This window comes from Drosophila willistoni, unplaced genomic scaffold (assembly GCF_018902025.1).
Source record: "Drosophila willistoni isolate 14030-0811.24 unplaced genomic scaffold, UCI_dwil_1.1 Seg608, whole genome shotgun sequence".
Taxonomy (NCBI): Eukaryota; Metazoa; Arthropoda; class Insecta; order Diptera; family Drosophilidae; genus Drosophila; species Drosophila willistoni.
In genome coordinates this window covers 141240-168048 of record NW_025814527.1, presented here as the reverse complement: position 1 = coordinate 168048, position 26809 = coordinate 141240, and positions in this window count along the sequence as shown.

Sequence of the window (26809 nt, the reverse complement as noted above, 5' to 3'; positions counted from 1 at the left end):
ATTTTAATAAATAACATTATTCTGGTTGATCCTGCCAGTAGTTATATGCTTGTCTCAAAGATTAAGCCATGCATGTCTAAGTACACACGAATTAAAAGTGAAACCGCAAAAGGCTCATTATATCAGTTATGGTTCCTTAGATCGTTAACAGTTACTTGGATAACTGTGGTAATTCTAGAGCTAATTCATGCAATTAAAACACGGACCTTCTGGGACGTGTGCCTTTATTAGACTAAAACCAAGCGATCAATTGATCGTTATAATGGTTGAACTGTAGATAACATGCAGATCCTATGGTCTTGTACCGACGACAGATCTTTCAAATGTCTGCCCTATCAACTTTTGATGGTAGTATCTAGGACTACCATGGTTGAAACGGGTAAAGGGGAATCAGGGTTCGATTCCGGAGAGGGAGCCTGAGAAACGGCTACCACATCTAAGGAAGGCAGCAGGCGCGTAAATTACCCACTCCCAGCTCGTGGAGGTAGTGACGAAAAACAACAATACAGGACTCATATCCGAGGCCCTGTAATTGGAATGAGTAAACTTTAAATCCTTTAACAAGAACCAATTGGAGGGTAACTCTGGTGCCAGCAGCCGCGGTAATTCCAGCTCCAATAGCGTATATTAAAGTTGTTGCGGTTAAAACGTTCGTAGTTGAACTTGTGCTTCATACGGGTAGTACAACATACATTTGTAGTGAGTACTATACCTTTATGTATGTAAGCGTATTATCGGTGGAGTTCTTATATGTAATTAAGTACTTGTACTTTTTTATATATTCCTCCTATTTAAAAACCTACATTAGTGCTCTGAATCGAGTGTTTTTGTGGGCCGGTACAATTACTTTGAACAAATTAGAGTGCTTAAAGCAGGCTCTGTTCTGCTTTCATTGGTTTTCAGATCAAGAGGTAATAATTAATAGAAGCAGTTTGGGCGCATTAGTATTACGACTCGAGAGGTGAAATTCTTGGAATTCTTATATTGCCTTCATTCATGGTAGCAGTAAAATGTTTATTGTGTTTGAATGTGTTTATATAAGTTGTAAGGGTGCGCTGTTTTAAACATTAAATTATATAAATCTGCTAGCTAGACGAATATATTTGGCATACACTATTTCTAAGGCGAATTGACCTTGAGCTTTTTTTTTTGGAACCGAGCTTACACGATCCACTTCCATAGAAAAGCTCATGCAAGACAAGTACCCAAAAATTGAGCTTGAATAGTGTGCAGGGAGTCTAGAATGGTCTGAGCTAGAGTGCAGTTGTGCGAATAAGAGGAGGGAGAACGCGAAAAAAAAAACCGCAAGTGCAAGCAAAGCACGTGGAGTGACGTAACACTCCGGTACCCTCATGGACATACATAAGTCCACGCCTCTTTTTTCGAGTTCCAATTTTAATTAAGGAACGAAAATAAAACGCCACTGCCAGCGCTGCCTTGCCTCAAATAAATGCAAGCGCGTACTTATTGTGTTAGCCACCATAAGGCCATCAGACGACCCCATCCATGGTTTCATGTCGGACTTTTGGGACTACGACCAAATAAATGTCGGCCAGTCCATGAACTGACCATAGAATAAATTGTTGGAGAGCGATTTGGCCACAAGTGCGCACACTTATTGTTGTGTGGAGCGTACCCAGCCAGCCTAATTCCTAGGCGAACCCTCGTTGGAGTGGATGTTTCACCTTAGGACACGGGATAGCTCCTCGCAAAAAAGACCCGAGATTTCTGCTGGGAAGACGTTGCCGCAGATTCAAAAACCAGCTTTGATGACCCCAACCTCACCCCCAGGCCCTCAAACAGCCGTTTTTCGTTTTCTTTAAGTAGCGTACAAACATGTGTTCAAATTTATAAGTATAATATTTAATATGAAATTTCTATATGGCAGGTTCAGAAAATCAAACCGTTGGTAACGAGAAGCAAGTTATATTTTGTGCCCTTCTTAATAATTTGAACAGCCTCTAGTGCTCCACCCATCATCAGGCCTGCTGACTGGATTGGACTCTACAAACTGTAAGTACGGCATAGCCGCATAAAATCTATTGGCGAAATATAACCGCTTGCCGCGACCACAGAGAGTTAGTTTTTTTGTATTTTTAAAGGTGAAATAAATACTTAACGTAAAATTTAGTTTAGATCAAAATTATACTTATAAAACAACACACATTTTTGTACGATTCCTCTCACCGAATTAGTTAGGAATTATCTATATTTGAAATTATTGTTAATGCTTCTATTATATAAGTGGGATACGAAATCCGATGTTATCTTCTTATCTTAATGGCATATGCCAATTTTTCCTTTGAATTTGAATATATGTATGAAATGATGAATTGCTGAGTTAGTTTAATTGGGCACCTGACGTAAAAGATTTAACAGCCGCAATATGGGTAATACTGAGTTTCCTTAGGTATTACAAGGTAGGGTGGGTAAAGAGAAGGCAATGACATCACAAAACTTTCACTCGTTGCAGAGGACGGACGTGTTTTTTTTGCGCTTATCAACTTTTATTTTTTCTCGCGATTAAATACTTTTATATAACTCTTAAATTATCGGTTTAATTAATAACAATTACAACATCCGAATTTTAGTTTCATTTCGCGAATTCTTGCTGTCGTTTTTGTTTAAATTTAAATAAAATCAAAACTTACAACAATACTTGCATTAGCGGTGTTGTTGTTTTGTTTATCTCTTTTGCTTTTGTGTCTTTACCGTTTTAACTAACTCTCGCGCTCTTGCGTACAAATTGTTGTTGTATGTGTTCAATTTGACGCGCTAGTTAACATCTTGGCCAAGACGTGTTCGAGGAAAAAGAGTAACTTTTCACTGTGTTTATTTACTTTTTAGTATTTTTTTATTATAAAATTAAAACCTCCGTCTTGTTTGACGTTCAACACACAATAATCATTTTTATTCGGCGACAATGCCGGTCTCTCCTTCAGTTAATTATGTATATATGTATGAATGTATATATGTATGTAAGTGTCTATATATGTATGTATGAATATATGTATGTGTGTAAATATGTATGTACGTATATATGTAAGTGTCTATATATGGATATAAGTATGTGTGTAAATATGTATGTACGTATATATGTACATATGTGTTATTTGTTGCCCTTTTTGATGTGTTGTCCATGGTTTGTGTAGTTGAAGGTGAATTCGTTGGTGTGGTGACTGGGTAGGTAACTCCTCCCCCACTGGATTGAAGTGAGGACCATAGCGGTGGTCTAAACGAAATTAGTAGCGACTGGTGGTGGTTTGAGAACAATTGATCCTCTTCAAAGGATTAAAATATAGTTGCGCTTTGACTGCTTCCAGGTGAGGTTGTCTATGCTAGGTTTTAAGTCTGTTTAACACCAACAAAACAAACTCCCTTTCTGGTTCCAGAATTTCCGGTTGTTCTGTCCATTGATGATTTCTTGTAGATAATTTGTATCCCACGTTGGGGCAAAAAAAAAAAAATAATAATAATTTTATCTTTAAGAGGCTTAATACTATTTCTATTATAAATAACATGTTTAAGCATTTTTAGATATTTAGTCTTGTCATTGGCAATGGTATAATGAATGAATTTATAATCTTTAATTCTGAACATTGGAATTTTTATGTAAAATATTACATTAGTTTTGTTTACAAATGTATCTATTTCAAGTAATCTATATAAATGTTCTTGCGATGAAATTGTGACATTTCGTTTTTTTAAAATTTCTGTGATCTTGTCTTCTTTAGTTGAAAAAAAAAAATAAAGTATTATTTAAATGGTTATACATAACATCAATGCTAAGGCCAATTCTATTTAAATATTGACGAACATGGATTTCGTTGTGTTCAGTGCTTAATTCCTTATAGATCTTATTTTTATAGTTTTTTTTTTTTTTTTTTTTTTTTTTTTTTTTAAATTACTTATAATATTCTGTTTGTTATTATCGGTTGATCGGTAATGTTTGAAAATTTTATAATTATTTTATTATTAACGTTTCATTGATGATTGACATTGTTTATTCATTTGTTCATACTCCCTTTAATTTCTCTAAATTCCTTTCTTTTTTTTTTTTTTTTTTTTTTGTGTAATAAGTATGTAGTTGTTTACAATAATTAGGTATATATGAAAAATCGTATTTAATAATTTTTTGTTTGCTTGTGTTTTTGTATTTTATATTATATATATGTATACCTGGTTTTTTGCTAAGGCTTTCTTGTCAATCGTTTTATTTTTGACTTGTGAATTTTTTTGCTTTTTCTTTGTAATAAATGTGACCCCCTTATCTTTAGTGACAATATGTTTTGAAAAGCGAGGAGTCAACTTATTTCTTCTATTTTCTTTTCTGAATACTGTCTCGTCAGTTTCCACTTCTGGTGGATCCTTCCTTTCTTCGTTTAGTTTTAAAGTTCGTTTTTTATTTTGATCAGATATTTGTTGAGCAATCTTGGGGTATATTTTTTTTTGATAAAGGTCTAAGTCTTGTAAATAATCGTGTTCGTTAGTAAATTTTAATGCTTTTTGAAACAGGTGGGTTCGACCCGAGAATAATTCAAAGGGTGTGAAATTAGTTGCAGAGTGTATAGCATTGTTGTAAGTGATCAATGCTTCAGCGAGGATATCGTCATGTATTGTGGGAGTTTTTTCAGTTTTCCTCTTTTCCATTATTAGTCTGTAAATTTCTGTTAAAGACGAATGAAATCGTTCAACAGGGGCGTTACTTGAAGACTGTTGAAAAGATGTGACATGTCTGGTGATATTGTATTGAGTGCAAAAATCAATGAAAAGATTTCCTGCGAACTCTGCACCCTGGTCACAAACAATCTTTTTAGGTATGCCATGAGTGCACATAAAATGTCTGATTGATTTTACTATATTTAGGCTATCTCTTGCTGGTATAGTGTACCCAGCAGCAAATTTTGAAAACTTGTCTATTATTGTTAAAACATTTTGATGGTTAATGGTGTACAAATCGATATGAATTATGTCTAATGGGAGTTTTGGAACCTCTGTTTCCTGATAGGGAACTTTTTGCGGATGTCTATCGTATTTCAGGGTTTGGCATAAGTCACAATTGTTTATTGTTTTTGTAATTTTTTGCTTCATATGTGGAAAATATATTGTTCTTTTTAAATGGGCTAGAGTTTCATCAATTCCCCTGTGATTATTATAATAGTGATAGTCTCTAATTTCTTTTTCTTGTTCATCCTGTGTGGTACGTTCTTCCAAAAACTCTGTGCATCTAACAAGTTTATAGAGTGTACTGTTTGAAAAAAACTGTGAAAAAACCTCTTGTACTATTTTGAATATTGTGTCAGTGGTAAAAATTGCACAAGTTTTATTTGGTTTTAAAATAGTTCTCAAAATTCTAATCACGACTTTTTTATTAAAAATGGGTTCTGATATAATGCGGCGAAGTTTGTTTTTAAACGGGCTTTCGATTTTGATGTTAGAAACTGGATCTTTGTTAAGGATAATTTGGATATTAAAATCGTTTAAACATTTTTCCGAAATTGCTATAAGTTGTGAAATGTTCTCCAGGCCTGAATGTACGGTTTCCTCACATGTCGCCTCGACTGATTCTTGGTCATTTAAGTTGATATCAAGTGTTGTTCTGCTCAAGGCGTCAGCAATCACGTTTTGAGACCCCTTTTTGTATATAACTTCGTAATCGTACTCTAACAGTCTGAGCTTCCATCTCACCAATTTGGAATTTGGTTCCTTGAAACTCATAAGCCATGTCAGGGGCTTATGGTCAGTGACAATTTTAAATTTTTGACCAAAAAGATACGGTCTAAAATACTTAATTGCCCAAATTATGGCAAGCATCTCTTTTTCGACGGTAGAGTAGTTCGCCTCGGTGTCCGTTAGTGTTCTGCTAGCGAATGAAACTGGTTTGTCCGATCCCAAGTTTCCTTGAGATAAAACAGCCCCTAAAGCGACATTACTTGCATCTGTAGTAAGTATAAACGGTTTATCGAAATCAGGGTATATTAGGATCGGGTCATTACATAACAAGGTTTTACAATATTCGAAAGTTTTGATAAAGTCCTCGTCAACAGTAACCTTTGATTTTCCCTTCAGTTGTTTAGTTAGTGGTTTTGTTATTTTAGCAAAATCTTTAATAAACTTTCTATAATAACCCATGACACCTAAGAATGATTTAATTTGTTTCTGTGTAGTAGGCAAAGGGAATTTCTTTATTGTCTCAATCTTTGTCGGGTTTGGCTTTACCCCTTCGGGGGTAACAATGTGACCCAGATATTCGATTTCCTTTTTCAGGAATTCAGACTTATCCGGTTGTAATTTTAAATTTGCATTTCTAATTTTCTTGAAGACTTTTTTTAAATGTTGGATATGTTCCTGTAAGGATGGCGAGAAAACAATGATGTCATCCATATATGCAAGGCAACAGGTTCCAAATAAGTCACCAAATAAGGAATCTATTACCCTTTGAAAAGTTGCAGGTGCATTAGTCAGGCCAAAGGGCATTCTGATAAACTCGTAATGTCCTCCCTCCGCCGAAAATGCTGTTTTCTGGATGTCGTCCTTGTGCATCTCTATCTGGTGGTAACCACTGGCTAAATCCAGTATTGAAAAATATTTCGATTTCCCAATTCTATCCAAGACATCGTTTATTATTGGCATAGGGTACTTGTCTTTTATGGTTTTCTCATTTAGCTTTCTAAAATCTACAACTAGACGCCACTTTCTTTTTCCTGAGGCATCGGCTTTTTTTGGCACAAGCCAAACCGGTGCACTCCAAGGAGAGTGACTATGTCTTATTATTTTATTATCGAGTAATTTTTTTAATTGTTCCTTTACCTCAATTCTTTCCTGGAACCCATACCTATAGGGTCTTGTATAAATCGGGATATCATCTTTAGTCAAAATCTTATGTTTGACTTCGTTTGTAAATGATAGTTGCTTACTGTCGTCATAAAAGATGTCAGAAAATTCAACACAAATGTCTTTTAATAATTGGATTTCTTCTGAGTTGATATGGGCAGTTCTAATCACTTTGTTAAAATCAAATGAGCTTAAATCTGTTTCATTATCATTTTGGAAAGCGATGTTTACTTCTATATGCTGACCTTTGGAATATGAATTTACTTGAAGGGGTTGGTCAAAACATATACTTTTATGTGAATCGGAGTAATTTGTTATTTCGACCCAACTGAAGTTATTTTCTGCTGAATATAATCCGTTTGAAATAAAAAGGTCATTATCTAGTTGTATTTCTTGACAAAGAAAAGTGCCTTCTTTAAGGTTAACAGGGATCTTGATTAGTTTTCTGGTTGAATGCTCAATCTCTAGCTTTTCTCCTGCTAAATTTTCTTTTGTGAGTATTGGGAGTTTAGCATTTTGTGTGATCAACACGAAATTTTCTAAGTCTACTTTTGCTTTCAATGTTTTTAGTAAATCGACTCCTATAAGGCCATCGAAAAATGAATGGAATTTAAATAATAAAAATTTTAGTGTACCATTTTGGTTAAATTCATTAAACATGTCTAGTAAACATGCTGAATATAGTGCATGTGTATTTATAATTGTTTTTATAATTCTTGGCTCGGTTAGTTTAATATGTTGTTCACTTGGAACAAATTGAGGGTCAAGAAAAGAAGTAGTAGACCCTGTGTCGATCAAAAGGTTTAATTTTTTACCAAATGGGAATTGAATTTGAACATATGGTAAAATCGAGCCATGTGTGTGCTTGGTTATGTAGCCTGCTTGGATGTTGAGGCTACATACTGAAAATTTTGGTCATCATTAATGTTGTGCAACTCATCTCTTTTTTTTATTTGATTACTGTTGTTTGTGTTGGATTTTGCAGACTGGTTAGAGAAGTTGGAATTTCTAGTTTGGGTACTATAGTTTCCCCAATTTTTCTGTCTCTGTCGGTCACTTTGTTGCTCATTGTCGTACTTTTTTTGTTTAAATGGTCTTTGATTGTTGTTACTGTAATTATTTGTTTTTCCCTCTTGAGACCAATTTCTCTCCCTTTTTTGTTGGTTTCGGGGCCCAAACGATTCCGAATTTCGACCATTATACGTTGTTCTTTCAAAGCTCTGATTTATTCGCCTAGCTTCTCTTTGACTAGTATAAACTTCCTTTTCCGCAATTGCTATTTCATATGCTGTAACGATATCCGTGGGGTTTCTGCCTCGAACTATTGAACCTAAAGGTCCACGAAGTCCCTTCAGAAAAGTGGTTAGACATTGGTTAAGAAACAATTCTTTCTTTGTTTGTATGATAGTTGGATTGGTATCCTTTTGGTCAATGATGTTTAGTAGAGCTCTTTGAATATTTGTGATTTTTTCGTATAATATCTCTACCGGATGGCTTTGCAGTGTTAATATTCCAAGTTCTGCTATTAGATTATACTCGGTTCTTTTATCGACAAAGTGTTTAATTAAGGTATCTTTAATTTCATTCCAATTAAGTCGCACATTTGATTGATACAAGACTTCATGAGCTTTACCCTGAATTTTGTTCCTGATTGCTCTCAAAATCATGACCCCTGCAGGTGTCTGATCTGCTCCTTTAATAAGCATTAAAAACTCCTCAACATTGGTAATGAATTCTTTTAGTCCCTCTTTATTTCCCTCATATACAGGCATAGACTGAATCAATTGTAATAAATCGGATATCTTAAACCCACCTAATGGCTCCTGTGTTTGTGGGCCAGTGGGTTGGGCTGGAGGAATCTCCTGATCTAAAGGCATTGATAATTCGAAACTCATTGGTAATCCGAAAAATTATTTTTTTTTTTGAATTTGTTTTGTTAGTATCTAGTCTCTTAGATCGTGTTTCTTACTTTTTAACTTAATCGTAGCTTAATATATCTTTCTTACTTATGTTTTATTGTAATTAGTGTTATGTGTAAGCAAGGTGTCTTTCCTTCTTTTTTTTTTGTTTTTAATCTGTTGACTCACGAATTGTTGTCCCTCCGTGTGGCAAGCGATGAAATGATGGTTTTAAATAGTTGTTGTTTTATTTTGCGGTTGTGCTGAAGCTAACTGAGATTGTTGCTCGTTGCAGTAGTCCCAACTTCTTTTTTTTTTTTTTTGAATCTGTTGACTCACGAATTGTTGTCCCTCCGTGTGGCAAGCGATGAAATGATGGTTTTAAATAGTTGTTGTTTTATTTTGCGGTTGTGCTGAAGCTAAGAATTGTTTTCCCTCCGTGTGGCAAGCGATGAAATGATGGGTTTAAATATTTGTAGTTTTATTTCGCGGTTGTGCTGAAGCTAGCTGAGATTGTTGCTCGATGCAGTAGTCCCAACTAAGGGCGGACAGTCGTCAGCCGTGAATTTCACCAGATTAAGCCTGGTTAATAAAAAAAAATTTTATTATTTTTGAATAGACAAGCTTTTATGTGTATTCAACATCTTTATTGTTGTTTTAAAATTGATATATATGTATATTTTTTTTGTTTTTTTTTTTTATTTTTTTTTTTATTATATATTTTTTTTTATATTTTTTTTTTTTTTTTTTTTTTTTTTTTTTTTTTTTTGGGTTTTTTTTTTGTTTTTTTTTTTATTAGCTCTGTCCAATACAGCAGGTTCCGGTTACACATACACACAAACTTGTGGGCACATATAACCGTCTAGCGCAATAAGAACACGAAAAAAAAATTTGTACAACAACTTATGTGTTGGTTTAAACAGCTTATGTATCGTTTAGCTATTTGTTCTCCTCCTTTTTTTTTTTTTTTTTTTTTTTTTTGAGTATGAAAACCAGTGGCTGGTTTGCCCCCTTTTACTTTGGAGGGTCCCTTGGGAATCACAAAGTTGGGGAAGGTTATACTATTTTTATAGTAGTGTTTTATGTTTATAGTTTTTAAATATTTTATTTTCTTTTTTTTTTTTTTTTTTTTTTTTTTTTTTTTGAGTATGAAAACCAGAGGTTGGTTTGCCCCCTTTTACTTTGGAGGGTCCCTTGGGAATCACAAAGTTGGGGAAAGTTATACTATTTTTATAGTAGTGTTTTTTGTTTATAGTTTTAAATATTTTATTTGAATCAATTTTGTTGTTGGTTTCTTTTTTTTTTTTTTTTTTTTTTTTTTGAGTATGAAAACCAGAGGCTGGTTTGCCCCCTTTTACTTTGGAGGGTCCCTTGGGAATCACAAAGTTGGGGAAAGTTATACTATTTTTATAGTAGTGTTTTTTGTTTATAGTTTTAAATATTTTATTTGAATTAATTTTGTTGTTGGTTTCTTTTTTTTTTTTATCTATATATATATATATATATGTACCTTACCCCTTTCACTTTCGGCTAATATTGTTGGGCCTTTGCTCGCTCAAACTTGAAGCATTCGAATTTAATTGTTTAATTGTTTAATTTGCACACACTTCTGTCTACTTTTCTTTTATACATATATATTATTTTTTTTTTTTTTTTTTTTTTTGAAGATCGATGTTGCTTCCAAGGCGGTTGAAAATTAAATGACTCGCTGCCCAAAGGTTAGGAAACTACAAAACGCACTCCAAAATTTGCGACGCCACTCGTCAAACAATTCTGACTGTCGCGACATCGCTGTCGTTCTGTTCTAACGGAACACGTAAAGCCACCAAAATGTGCGACTCGCGACGCGGTCAGACGAAAAAGATGATAAAATAGAGACGCTTGTCGCGAAGCAACTTTGTACCGTTGCGGCATGTCCGTCACTCTGACGAGACATGCAAGGCTGCAAAATGTAGCAAACGACAATGTCGCCTGTTACGCAGCTTGTACCGCGACGCGGTCAGACCAAAAAGATGATGAAGTAGAGACGCTTGTCGCGAAGCAACTTTGTACCGTTGCGGCATCTCCGTCACTCTGACGAGACACGCAAGTCTGCAAAATGTAGCAAACGACAATGTCGCCTGTTACGCAGCTTGTACCCATATACATGTGTGTATGTGCTTAACGGGAATTGCTGAATTCGGGGGAACGAATACACCCGATTAAATATTTTAAATTCGAGTGAAACTGAAATGCAACACCAACATCAATATCATGGAGTACACATTGACGATTTATACATACATATGTATGTATGTATATGTATGTACATATGTACATGTTTTGTTGTCTTTATCGCTCTGTCCGATACAGTTGGTTCAATCGCAAAATGCACTGGTTTAGCACACTTAACAATCTCTAGCACGATTAGGCAACAATTTATGCATTATTATAAAATTTTTTTTTTTATTACCAATGCAATATTTGTGAATCATTATTTAAATACTTTTCGTTTTTTTTTTTTTTTTTTTTTTTTTTTATTAATGAAATATTTGTGAATCTTTATTTAAAACCTTTTTTTTTTTTTTGATACTTAGATACTTATGCATGAACGTAGGTTCCTTCGGGGCACTTTTTCCCGTCCCTGAAGTCGTTAAGCTGCGCCAGTTAACATCTTGGCCAAGACGTGTTCGAGGAAAAAGAGTAACTTTTCACTGTGTTTATTTACTTTTTAGTATTTTTTTATTATAAAATTAAAACCTCCGTCTTGTTTGACGTTCAACACACAATAATCATTTTTATTCGGCGACAATGCCGGTCTCTCCTTCAGTTAATTATGTATATATGTATGAATGTATATATGTATGTAAGTGTCTATATATGTATGTATGAATATATGTATGTGTGTAAATATGTATGTACGTATATATGTAAGTGTCTATATATGGATATAAGTATGTGTGTAAATATGTATGTACGTATATATGTACATATGTGTTATTTGTTGCCCTTTTTGATGTGTTGTCCATGGTTTGTGTAGTTGAAGGTGAATTCGTTGGTGTGGTGACTGGGTAGGTAACTCGCTCTCCCGCTCTTTCCTTGATTGATTTGATTCCTTGATTGATTTGCGCTCTCGTCTTTTGCCTACCCGCGACTCTGTGATACGTGTTTTTGTTTTTGTGTTTTCATTTCTTTTTATTCTTTAGTTGTGAAGGCTTACTCTGCACATTAACCCTTGTGTCAGAACTGGTCAGTATATTCTTATACACAGATTTTTTACCTTTAGAATTTTTATTTTTTATTTTTTTGTATTTCCTTTTGTAATTAAATTAAACTTTTGATAAGATGGTTGTCTGCTCAAAAAATAATTGCATAGTTGCCACTAATGCGGTTGACTCCCATGATTATATTCTTTGTTGGTTGTGTGACAATGCGGTTCACGTCAAGTGTGCAGGTTACACAGGCAGAATCAAGGAGTCTATTGCTAAAGGTGGTGGCTTAAAATATGGATGTGATGCTTGCCGGGAGGTCGAGAATGAGATGCGCTCTTTCATGAGGCGGACTAGAGATAGTTTTGACACTTTAAGGGCAGGTTTTAATAAACTCCAAGCGGAGTTTACTGCGGTGGAGACTCAGTTCAGAAGTTTATAGCTTATGATTGAGTCTCCGAAACGTAAACGGACCAGTCCTTGGGGTGTTTCTGTATCTGTAGATCCGCCAGCGTCTCTTATCGTCCCCGACCGGTCTCATGCACCGTCCACTCCTAATGTACAGCAATTGATATCGTTTAAGAGCCCGGTTGTAAATGCTATTAGTAATGAATTACCGGTATCACCTGGGAATGATCTCTTAAAAACGATGCCTATTGTAGTGTCCGATGTGTCTGGGCAATTACCCATTCCAATGGAAATTGCCGATAGTTCTAAAAGTATCGAGGGCCCGGTGAACAAGTTGACTGCTGCGGTGGGTGACTTGTCCAACGTTACTGCTGCGGCTGACGCTTCGGGACCGCGGCCTCTCGTTGGCATACCACCAAAGAAACATATATTTGTTTTTAGGCTAGACCCTGTTGTCACATCTGATGATGTAATAGCCTATATTCGGAAGAAAGTTAACGTCTCGAATATTGCGGTGGAGAAGTTTAAATTTTCTTATTCTCGGGACATTTCGTCCTTTAAAATTAGTGTTTCTGCCAATATCTTCGACACTATATGTCGAGAAGATTTTTGGCCTAAACATATAATAGTTAAGGAATATACTGTAAAAAAGAAAAATCGGCAACCGATTCGCTTGCCTACAACAACAACTAATACTATTCCTGCCACATCAGCATCTGCTGGTGTGTCAAAAAACTAGCTTCGTCCCTTAACCTGGGTTACCAGAACGTTAGAGGACTGAAATCTAAACTTCCTAATCTCTATGTAGATAGTCTTTCTTTTGAGCATAACATTCTAGCTTTCACAGAGACGTGGCTAAAACCTGATATTGCTGATGCATCGGTTTTTTCCACAAACTTTTCTATTTTCAGACGTGACCGGATTTCTCACATAGGGGGTGGCGTTCTGATAGCTGTGGATGCTGCTTTATCATCTGAAATGATTCAATTTTCTAGTACCCAGGAGATTGAGTTTGTCGGTGTTAAAGTAAATTTTAAATCTTTTAATGCTTTCATTACTTGTTCCTATATTCCACCATTGTCAGACATGGTGGTATATTCAAATCATTTAGAGGCAATTCAGTTTGTCTCCTCTTTAGTTTCGAGTCAAGACATGCTCATAGTTGTAGGTGATTTTAATTTACCCGCTTTAGCATGGTCACTAACAGATGAATCTACCACGTTGCTGCCCTCTTTGTCACATGACTTTATTGATGGCCTTCTAGGCTTATCTTTATCCCAAGTCAATCCTGTCTTAAATTCTAATGGAAAATCGTTAGATCTTATTTTTGTATTGGATTCTTCTTATTGTGAGGTTTCTAGGATCGAACCATTTGTTCTTCCAGAAGACAAATTTCATTCTACATTAAATTTAAAAATTGATTTGACCTTGCTTTCACCATTACTTGGTTCAAATGAGTCACCACTAACTAGGTGCTTTTGTAAGACTGACTTTGCCAGCCTTAATGAAAACATTGCTACTACCGATTGGTCTTATCTGTACAATTGTAGTGATATGAACTCGGCTGTTCGTTTTTTCTATGATACTCTGAATTCACTCTTTGATATTTGTGTGCCTCTTGGTAGGCTGGAGCGGCTTAACAAACCTCCCTGGTTCTCTCGCGAGCTATCCAATTTGAAAAATGTGAAGACACGATATTATAAGAAGTTTCAAAAAACACGTCGTTCATCAGATTATGCTCTGTATACAGTCGCTCGTTCAAAATTCATGATGCTTAATACACAATGCTATAAGAATTATCTTCAGCGGTGTAAGCTTCAGTTTTCTTCTGACCCTAAACAATTTTATAATTTTGTTAATTCTAAACGTAAGACCTCTGTGCACCCATCTTTTTTGTCTTTTCAAAATAAAAAAGCGAGCACTGATCAGGCAATTGCCGATATGTTTGCGAGTTTTTTCAAAACAACTTATTCCTCAACGGAATATCGAGCAAGTCCGTATCCTTATCATTTAAAAAAGGCTAATTGCATTTTCAATCCAGTGATTGATGAAAGTTCTATTCTTAGCGAACTTAAATTAGTTAAATAGTTTATTCTCCGGGGCCAGACGGTCTTCCTGAGTGTGTACTCAGGTTCTGTGCAAACGCATTATGTAAACCCATTTTAAAATTGTTTCTATTGTCGGTAGAATCTTCCTCTTTTCCATCTATTTGGAAGGAGTCGTATATTATTCCTCTGCATAAAAATGGCAAAAAGTCCGAAGCCTCTAACTATAGGGGTATCTCAAAATTGCCCGCTATTCCGAAAGCTTTTGAGAAAATTATAACTTCTCAATTGCAACATTTTTGCAGCTCTATTATTTCGCCATCCCAACATGGGTTTGTGAAACGTAGATCTACAACCACTAACCTTTTAGAATTTACATCTAGGTCCTTCGAATAACACCCATCACCTCTGCATAAAAATCCCTATTTAGGTGTAGTCCTTTATTCCTTATCTCTGTCTTCATTTTACTTATGTAGCGCATGTTTTGGGAGAGCACAAGAACCACCCCCATTTTCCCTGAGCTCAGCCGAGCCACTTGTTAGTAAGACAGAGAGTGCACTCCGACACCCGCGTGTTCGTTACATAATAAATGGCGCCCAACGTGGGGCACGAAGAAGCAAGGATTTTTTTTGCCCTACGTGTCTCTAATCCACTCCTTTACTTCCCATAACACCTTCTACCGTGCAATATGATGGTAAAATATATCACTTTGAAAAGGCCAGCGTATGAGTATCAGATTATAGCTGGACCAAGTGAAATTGTATACCCTTTCAATAATGTTTTCTTAATTTTGAACAAATCATTTTAAATAAATAGAACAGATAAAGTATGGAAAATTATGTAGCTTAGGAATATGTGTCTGGATACAGTTCGGATACCTACCAGGCCATAAAGTTTCATGGATCTCAAATAAAATTGTTGTAGTGAGGTGAAATTGAGAACTGTTCTTGTTGGAATCGTTACTGGCAAGTCCCTCTTTCAACGAATTACACATTCAAATACAGCTTATTCAAATAAAGTGCAGAGTGGTGGGGGTATTAATGCTGTTAAACTTTTATTGAAGGAGAAGTCCCAAATTTGTAAGGAAATTATTTTGATATTAAAAAAATGTTGAATCCATAATTCGTGTTTACGAAATAGAATCGTCAAATTATCTTTAGTGGTTTTGTATCTTTCGTGATTACGAAAAATTGATACTTACCTTTAGTTTTCCAAAGTTTTTTTGTTTTAGTTTTTTTAAAGTATTACTGCCATACTTTAGCCTAGACAACTTGGCTTCTGCTATGCCAAGTGAAAAAGCACTCGTATGCGTAATTTGCAATGATACCAGTGGACAGACAGAGATTGTAGAGACCCCATGTCGGCACACGTTTCATAAACATTGTCTCAAGATTTGGCTCGAGACCAATGAATCATGTCCAAATTGTAGGCAACCTTGTTTGAAAAGTCTATTAGTTAGCGATGATAGATTGACTACTAATGTTCAACCTTCACGAGCTTCTCTTGGAGCAGACAACTCTGCAGCCTCAGGAGCAATACCAAAAAGACCAAACACACGAGCAAATACTCGTGCCAATCCAAATCAGAATCCAAGAACTGGGGACTACCGCGACATGAACAACCACGAAATTCAATTGCAAATAGCTTTCAATAAGCTTTCTGCTCTCTGACGTGACGGTCGTGTTTTGCATAGCTCCTGAGTTTTTATTAATATTTATTGTTTTTTCTCAATTTTTAATTGTTCTTAATTTGTTTACACTTCCGCTGGTGTTGTTCGCTTGACTCCCTTGTGTTTTATTTCCATAATTCGCCAAATTAATCAGTTTAAACAGTTTTTTCTTTTTCGTGATTAGTGTTTGGTGCATTTACATATTTTTTTTTCTTTTCTTTTTTTTTTTTTCTTTTTCTCTTTCGTCATTGCTTCTGCAGTTGCTCCCCTCATCGCCCCCATCATACCATCAGTGCTAGTGGCTTTGTTGTTCTCTCTGCTTTGTGCTTGTGCTTAGCTTCTCTCCCGCGTAATCACTTTTGTAAGGCCGCCTCTCAAAGCTCGGCTTATAACTGTTCTTGCACTCTCTGTTGTGCTGTGCACTCTAGCTGTCTCTTTGTTTTATTTGTAATTATTGATTATTTATCAATAATTATCTTTGTGCTGTGAATTTAATTTTTCTATATATTCTTATATAGTCATATATCCGACTCCAATACCCAATAACATATAAATATTTCGGCCCCTAAAAATCATAACGTAAACAATTGTCCCCCTCAAAACCAAAGCGTATGAACGCTAATCCATAAAAATTAACATAAACAATCGAACACTTGAAGTAATAATTGTCCCCCTCAAAACCAAAGCGTATGAACGCTAATCCATAAAAACTAACATAAACAATTGAACACTTGAAATAATAATTGTCCCCCTAACAACCAAAGGCGTGAGAACGCTAACTCAGCACTTAAAATCGGACCAATCAAATCGTCGAAATATCAACCACGCCACCAAAGGGCTCCCAAATTTAGCTATAAATATAACCATAAGACATTTTTGTACTTAGTTCTAAGTTTCCTTTCAAATAATAAAGTACGTTACTTAACTCACGAAAAATATCTTTTTTTCCTTATCGAGAAAATCGAATATTTAATTGGCGCAGTCGGTAGGATTGGAAAAAAAAAAGTTATTCTATCCGTGTTACATATAGAATCGTTATCCGTGTGTTACATAGAACTGGTGAATAACTATTGTAGTGAACTGTTATTCTATCCGTGCGACGTGTAGAACTGTTATCTGTGCGTTACATAGAATTAGTGAATAATCACTACAAAATAAATTTCCGATCCGACATCAAGAATTTACGGGTAGTGCTCAACAGTGAAAAATATTTTCTGCCAACTGTGCGCGGAAGTATCAACTGTGCGTTGCAACCAAAGAGAAAAATATTTACGCCAACTGTGCGCGAAAATATTAACCGTGTGTTACAACTATTAAATCCAATTGAGGAACAAAAACCGCCAACTTGTGTGCGAACAAAAAACCAAAATCCAAAATAAAACACATCACTAAAACCCAAAAAAAAAAAAAAAAAAAACCAAAACAAACCATCACTAAAATCCAGAAAAATCAAAAATTTAAAAGATATAAAATGGCTGTAGAACTCACAGAAGCCCACCTCAACCAAGCACTGTCTTCATTAAGACAGGTGGCAAATTACGATGGAGCTCCAGAAAATCTGACGTCGTTTATAAGGAGGATCGATTTTATTATGCACCTATATCCAACCAACGATATAAGGCAGCACAACATACTGTTCAGTGCTATCGAGATGCAGCTTACCGGAGAAGCACAACGACTCTCACAAATTGGACAATCTAACACCTGGCCGGAGCTAAGGACACTCCTTATCAACGAACTAAAAACGCAGACCCCTGTGAGGAACTTTTGCGACGCCTCTACAACACCAGCTACGCAGGAAATCTTCGTAAGTTCGTCACCGAATTAGAAGATAAGTCTTACATTATAACAAACAAATTAAGTCTAGAAAACGACGCGAATAACACCGCGCTCTATACAAACGCGTTAAATAACACCATCAAAGACGTAATAAATAAAAATTACCCGATAGACTATTCATGACATTAGCTAGATACGATATAACCACAGTCAGTAAATTGAAGCAAGTAGCTCAAAGAGAAGGGTTATACGAAAATAGTATAACAGAAATAAGAAAGTCAAATCAAAGCCAAAATCAGAATCAAAAAGGTGGAAAAACTTTTGTACCCAATAGTACAATTCCGTCTCAAACAAAGCAATCAGATACAATACCAAACCAAAAACTATTCCAAGAATTTCAACAGAAATTAAATATTGACAGGGCTCAAAATCCAATGAATAATCAACAGCAAAACAACTATTCAAAGAATAATGTAGCAAACCAGCCTACAAAAAGGCAAAGAGAAAGTAATAGTGGAATTAGCAAAATGGATACATCCGAAAATTTTCATCAGAATGCCTCGGATCAATCGGAAGAAGAGATAGAGACAAGTCCTTCATCAGAATAATGATGAACAATAAACCTTTGAGATGTGTAGTCGATTCAGGCTCTTCAATCAATATAATGTCCGAAAACTTTTTTAATTTCAAAACCTATTTAGGAGATTCCAAAATTCACATGATTGAAGGAGCAGTAGAACTAAAAGAAATTATTTTCCTTGCACCCAGCAAACTTTGTCCGACAGAACAAAAATTTTATATCCATAAATTTTCAAATAAATACGACATGTTGATAGGCAGAACTTTCCTAAAAGCCTGCAAAGCACAAATAAATTATGAAGAAGAATACGCAAAATTAGGAAACTATACATTTTACTTTAGAGATGTTGAAGAAATAGAAGAAGAACAAAACATAGAAGTTTTGGACCCACCCACAGAAAGGGACCCGGAAACAAATTTTGCGATTGAAAACGAAATAATAGAAAGTAATGAGTATAGACTCGACCATTTAAACAACGAAGAAACTCAAAAATTAAAAAAGGTCTTGTACGAATTCAGTGACATTCAGTATCGCGAAGGTGAAAATTTGACTTTCACGAGTACAATAAAGCACTCTATTCATACAAAACATGAGGACCCAATCTATAAACGACCATACAAATATCCCCAAACATTTGATATGGAAGTCAACAAACAAATAAATGAAATGATTGAACAGGGTATCATTCGTAAATCGAATTCCCCCTACTGTTCACCCATTTGGATCGTCCCAAAAAAAGGAGATGCTTCCAAGAAACAAAAATTCAGATTAGTCATTGACTACCGAAATCTAAATGAAGTCACAATAGACGACAAATTTCCAATCCCAGTTATGGACGAAATTCTCGACAAACTAGGAAAATGCCAATACTTTACCACCATTGATTTAGCTAAGGATTTCATCAAATTCAAATGGATCCTGAATCTATTGCAAAAACAGCTTTCTCAACTAAACATGGCCATTACGAATACACACGTATGCCATTTGGTCTTAAAAATGCCCCGGCAACATTCCAGAGATGCATGAATAATCTTTTGGAAGACCTTATTTATAAGGATTGCCTTGTTTATCTGGATGACATCATTGTGTACTCCACTTCATTGGAGGAACACATACTATCACTCAGAAAGGTATTTAACAAACTAAGAGAAGCTAATCTTAAACTCCAACTTGACAAATGCGAATTTATGAAAAGGGAAACTGCATTCCTTGGTCATATAATAACAACAGAAGGTATAAAACCTAACCCAGATAAAGTCAAAGCAATTCAAAATTTTCCGATACCCAAAACTCCAAAAGAAATTAAATCATTCTTAGGATTATGCGGATTCTTCAGGAAATTTATACCCAACTTTGCACATATTGCAAAACCTTTAACTCTAGGATTAAAGAAAGGAGCTAAAATAAATATAAACGACCCAAATTACATTTCATCCTTTGAAAAATTAAAATATCTCCTTATGAATGATCCTATACTTGCATATCCCGATTTCAAAAAACCATTTTTCCTAACCACAGATGCCAGCAACATAGCTTTAGGTGCGTTCCTTTCACAGGACCATAGACCTATTTCTTATGGTAGTAGAACACTTAACGAACACGAACTAAATTATTCAGCCATAGAAAAGGAATTACTATCTATTGTATGGGCAACTAAATATTTTAGGCCATACCTTTTCGGTAGAAAGTTCGAGATTCTAAGCGACCATAAGCCTTTAGTATGGCTCAACAATATAAAAGAACCAAATATGAAACTTCAAAGATGGAAAGTAAGACTAAATGAGTTTGATTACAAAATTAAATATTTACCTGGCAAAGAAAATCATGTAGCAGATGCCCTTTCCAGAGTTAAAATAGATGAAAACTTTTTAGGATCAACAGAAAGCACAGCAGCTACAATACATAGTGCTCACGAGGATAATGAAAACTACATTCCAATAGTAGAAAGACCCATTAATTATTACAACAGACAAATAGAATTCATTAGAGGTTCAGAAAACAAAGCAGAAACAACAACTTACTTTTACAAAACAAACATAAAAATAACATACAAAGAAATGACCAATGCTTACGCAAGGGATATAATCATAAGATATCTTTGCAGTAAGAACACTGTACTATATTTTCATAATGAACAAGATTTTCCCATATTCCAACAAGCTTTTATCGAAATAATACAACCAAACGCAAATACAAAAACCTCGAAATCTAGCATTAAGTTAGAGGACCTTCAAACGTTTGCACAATTTAAAGAAATAATCCTAAAACAACATAAAGAACTATTACATCCAGGAATTGAAAAAACGATTAATTTGTTTAAAGAAAAATATTATTTTCCCGATTTTCAAAACCTAATTCAAAACATTATTAATGAATGCTCAGTATGCAATATCGCAAAGACAGAAAATAGAAATACAAAACTAACTTTTGAAATAACACCAGAACTTTTTAATATCAGAGAAAAATACGTCATGGACTTTTACATGATCGACAATTTACAATTCCTCTCATGCATTGACATTTACTCGAAATTTGCAACACTTGTAGAAGTAAAGTCTAGGGATTGGTTAGAAGCCAAGAGAGCAATTATGAAAGTATTCACTGAAATGGGCAAACCGATAGAAATAAAATCAGACAAAGATTCAGCATTTCTGTGTATAGCACTAAAAAATTGGCTACAAGAAGAAAATGTAAAGTTAGAAATCACATCAAGTAAAAACGGCATCTCAGATGTAGAAAGATTCCATAAAACAGTAAATGAAAAACTCAGAATTATAAATAGTGAAAATGACATCGAAGATAAATTACTTAAATTTGAAAAAATTCTCTACGTATACAACCATAAGACGAGACATAAAACAACTAACCGAACACCAGCGGACATTTTTATCTATGCAGGATCCCCCGACTATAATACCCAAACAAGAAAAATACATCAAATAAACAATTTAAACGAAGATAGACACGACTTCGAAATCGACACTAGATTTAAACAAGCACCATTAGTAAAGTCAAAAACGACAAATCCATTCAAAAAGACCGGAGAAATAAATCAGTTAGACGAGAAACATTTTGAAGAAAGAAATAGAGGACAAAAAGTTACACACTACAAATCAAAATTCAAGAAGAAAAAGAAAGTTAATAAAAGCAAATACGACAATTAATTAATTACAGGTCAACAACTCAAGATGACTTTTTTATACATCATGCTATTCTTAACATTAAAATCAACATGCAGTCAATCCATTGACATAAACCCAGTAAAAGCACCAAACGGTTACTTAATATTTAAAACAGGAACCATGGACTTACCGACAAACTTTGAATATCATTATTTAAAAGTGAATTTAACTCTAATAGACATTACATATAATAATTTAATGCAACAAGCACAAGAATTTAAAAACCTAATCCATATTCAATACTTAACAGAAAAACTAAGTAGGGAAATTAATGGAATACACATTGTAAAACGTAACAAACGAGGACTAATTAACGGAATTGGTTCAATATACAAATATCTTTTTGGTACTCTTGATCAGGAAGATAAAGATGAATTAGAAGAAAAAATAAATAATCTTGAAAGCAATAGCGTACAAGCAAACGAACTAAATTACGTAATAGACACTGTTAATAAAGGTTTAGAAGTAATAAACAGCCTCAGGGAAGAAAAGAAAAAGAAGTAAGATTAGAAGTCCTAATCTTTAATTTTGAGCATTTCACAGAATACATTGAAGACATAGAAATGGGCATGCAGCTCACTAGATTAGGAATTTTTAACCCAAAACTTTTAAAACATAATCACTTAAGTCATGTTAATTCGGAAAAACTATTGAATACAAAAACTTCCACCTGGCTTAAACCAAGTTCAAACGAGATATTTATCATTTCAAACATTCCTCAAGAAGTAATAAAAACCCATATCTTTGAGATACTTCCTTATCCAGACGAGAATAAAAATATTTTGACAGAAAATTCATACGATAAATACTATTTTAATAACAACACTTTGTTCAATAAAAACACAAAACAAATAGAAACTAACGAATGTATAATAGGCATTTTAAATCAAATCCCAACCACTTGTAAATACACTAAGACATATAAGAATTTTCAAACTAATTACATTGAACCAAACATAATTGTAACATGGAATCTACCAAAAACTAAACTTAATCAAAATTGCGTAAACAACGAATTAATAATAGAAGGCAATAACATAATAAAAATTTACGATTGTGCCTTACAACTAAACGAAATATCAATAATAAATTCATTACTTGACTATAGCCAAAGCATTTATGTAACAAACAATATCACCAGGCTAGAACCTATTTCCTTTATCCAAACAAAAGAGATAATTAATGAACATACGAAATATTATACTGCATTTCAAACTATTACATTAACCACTTTTATACTTACTATAATAAGTTTGATTACATACTTAATCTATAAGTTTAAGGCAATGCCACAAAAATTAATTATTAAGCATTTCCGATCAAATAACAATCGTGGTCCCACAGGCATAACCGAAACCCCAATTGTTGAAAAAATCGAGTCCCAAATTATAAACAAAATTGATACTCCAATATTTACAGCTGAGAAAAACCCCTCGCTATATCCCAATGTATCCGCCTGAGGACAGGCTATTTTCTTTAGGATGGGGGAGTCATATATCCGACTCCAATACCCAATAACATATAAATATTTCGGCCCCTAAAAATCATAACGTAAACAATTGTCCCCCTCAAAACCAAAGCGTATGAACGCTAATCCATAAAAATTAACATAAACAATCGAACACTTGAAGTAATAATTGTCCCCCTCAAAACCAAAGCGTATGAACGCTAATCCATAAAAACTAACATAAACAATTGAACACTTGAAATAATAATTGTCCCCCTAACAACCAAAGGCGTGAGAACGCTAACTCAGCACTTAAAATCGGACCAATCAAATCGTCGAAATATCAACCACGCCACCAAAGGGCTCCCAAATTTAGCTATAAATATAACCATAAGACATTTTTGTACTTAGTTCTAAGTTTCCTTTCAAATAATAAAGTACGTTACTTAACTCACGAAAAATATCTTTTTTTCCTTATCGAGAAAATCGAATATTTAATTATATATATATAATTTTTTTTGCCTTTCTTTCGGCTTTTCAATGGCTTGTTGTCTACCTAATTGCAAACATTCTGATCGTTTTGATGATCAGTATAGAGCAATATCTTGTTGGTTTTGCGATAATCTTATTCACTTAAAATGTGCTGGCCTCAATGGCGGCGACTACGACAAATTTTCTGGTTTGTCTGTGTCTAAGCCTGAGCTTGGCTTAATGCGCTGGACTTGCCCATCTTGTGCCAGCCAGCAGCTTGATTTTAGCCGTATGTATAGGGATCTTCGTTTAAGGTTTCTTTCTTTAAACAAACTGGCCAAACAGCTGTCAAACGAGTGTGACTCTAGCGTTCAATTATTGTCGCAATTCAAATTTGTTCCACCTTCTGAGAAATTGCACAAGAAATTTACCCTTGAGTTGCCTCGTAAGCAGTCGCCAGCTCTCTCTATTACTTCCTCTCCGATTTTACTTTCGCCTACACCATCTTCTTGTCCCTCTTTATGCTCTTCTTTTCAGATTGAAGAACCCATTACAAGCCCTGGTGTACCTCAATCTATCCCTCACGGGAACTCTGATCAATCTCAGCTATGGTTGATCATGCCGGCTCTCAATCACTTGCGGATCCCAATGCTCCTCCGCCTCCACTAACTGTAGTGCCTCATCGCAAACAATTATTTATTTCTAGGCTTGCTCCAGATACTTCTGAGTCGTCTGTGGCAGCTTACATTGGTAATATTTGCCCTGCTAAGGTTTTAATTCAAAAGTTTAAGTTTTCTAGGCCTCGCGAAATCTCCTCTTTTAAAATTACAGTACCAAATGAGTACTTCTCAGCTATGGTTGATCCTAATTTTTGGCCAGAGGGCCTAGTTGTACACGAGTTTGCGCCCAATAAGCGCTCTCGTCCGTTGCCTGTCCACCTTCCTACTTTATCTTCTGCTTCAAAAAACTAATAACGTCTAGTCTTTGCATTCATTATCAAAACGTAAGAGGACTTCTTACCAAGCTGTCGAACCTTTTCTGTGATAGCCAAACCTTTTCAGCTGACATATTAGCTTTCTCTGAAACTTGGCTTAACTCCTCTGTTTTAGATAATGAAATTCTTTCTAATAATTTTATTTCTTATAGGCTTGATCGTGTTGGTCATCGTGGCGGTGGAGTACTCATTGCTGTAAACTCGAATCTGTCTTCAAGTGTGGTGCCGATTGATCTCCCCTTAGGTGTTGAGTTTATTTGCGTCGAAGTTACATGTTCTAACTTTAGCCTATATATCTCTTGTTCTTATATTCCTCCAGCTTCTGATATCATGATCTACGTGCACCATGCTGATGCTTTACGAACTATTTTTGGTCGTCTTAAAGATCGTGATGTTCTTATAGTTTTAGGTGATTTTAACTTGCCTAATATTTCTTGGCTTGTTGATGATAATCTATCTTTCTTAATTCCTTCATCTCAACATGTTTTTCTTGATAGCCTACTTGAATGTCCACTATATCAGTTGAATTCTTTCCTTAACTTTTCTAAAAGAATCCTTGATCTTGTTTTTGTCTCTGATCCCACTGTTAGTGCTGTATCGCAAACACAGCCACTAGTGAAACCTGAAGATCCTTATCATCCTACCATTACTAATTTACTAATTACTATTTACTATTACTAATTTATTTAAAAACATCTCAAATTCTCGTCGTAGATGTTTTCGTAAAACAAATTTCAATCTTCTTAACAGCCTTATTTTCTCTTTTGATTGGTCGTTTCTATTTGAGTGCTGCGATATAGATTGTGCAGTGAAGTTTTTCTATTCTGCTCTTAATTCTCTAATTGATAAATGCGTTCCTTATGTGAATGTCTCTACCGTCTCCAGCTCGCCAGTCTGGTTCACACGTAGGCTCTCTAATCTTCGTAACATTAAATCGAGATATTTTAAAAGATTTAAAAAAACTGGTTCGCGACTTGACTATGCAAATTATTGTATAGCCAAATCTCAATTTTGTCTTTTAAATACTCAATGCTACAACAATTATCTCGTTCGCTGTAAGGCTGAATTTTATAATAACCCCAAAAGCTTTTACAACTTTGTCAATTCCAAAAGACGCTCTAATGTCCTACCTTCCACCTTCAGACTTAACGACCAGTCTGCTAATAATGATTTAGATATTGCAGATCTGTTTGCTAAATTTTTTCAGTCGACATATTCTACTACTGTTTCGGATCCCACACCCTATCCCTTTTCAATCCCACATTTAAATTGTATGTTTTTTCCCAGTATTACTGAAGACTGTATTCTCTCTAGCTTGTCATCTATGAAGTCTTCCTTCGTTCCCGAGCCTGATGATATACCTAGTTGCATCCTTAAAATGTGTTCTATTTCCCTATCTAAGCCTTTAGCTCGGTTATTCTTTATATCGAGTGAGACTTGTAGATTTCCTGATATTTGGAAGGAGTCATTTATTATTCCGCTTTTTAAAAAGGGTAGCAAATCGGATGTTTCCAACTACCGTGGCATTGCCAAACTTTCGGCAATACCTAAACTGTTTGAGAAAATTATTATTGGCTTACCAACCTTTTAGAATTGACTACCCTTGTACACCATGGCTTCCGTAAAAAGTGTCAAACTGATGTTATTTATACTGACTTCAGTAAGGCTTTTGATACGGTTGATCATTCTTTGCTTCTCGCAAAACTTAACATCATGGGTTTTTCACCAAAATTATTGTGTTGGTTAAAGTCGTATCTTATTGGCAGAACCCAAAAGGTGTCTTTTCGTTCCTCGATATCTAAAACTGTTCGAGTTACGTCAGGTGTACCCCAAGGCAGTCATCTGGGCCCACTATTATTTACATTGTTTATAAATGATTTGCCTTTGGCCTTGGCTCATTCACGCGTGCTCATGTTTGCGGATGACGTCAAGATTTGTTATTCCTATAATGATCCTTCTTTCCAACAGTACTTGCAATCAGATCTCGATGCGTTCTGTGATTGGTGCCACGTTAATAAATTACACCTTAATGCCTCTAAGTGTTCTTTTATGACTTTCAGTCGTTTGTCTCCGCTCCTAGCTCATTACTCTATTAAGTCTGTTCTGTTAGATTGTGTTCCATCATTCAAAGACTTAGGCGTTATGTTTGACCCTAAACTTTCATTTAATGTTCATATTTCTTCAATTGTCAACAGAGCAAGCAGCCTTCTCGGCTTCATTAAACGTTGGGCCAAAGAATTTGATGATCCCTATGTAACAAAGGTTTTATACACTTCGTTAGTTCGCCCTACTCTAGAATATTGCTCGCCAGTGT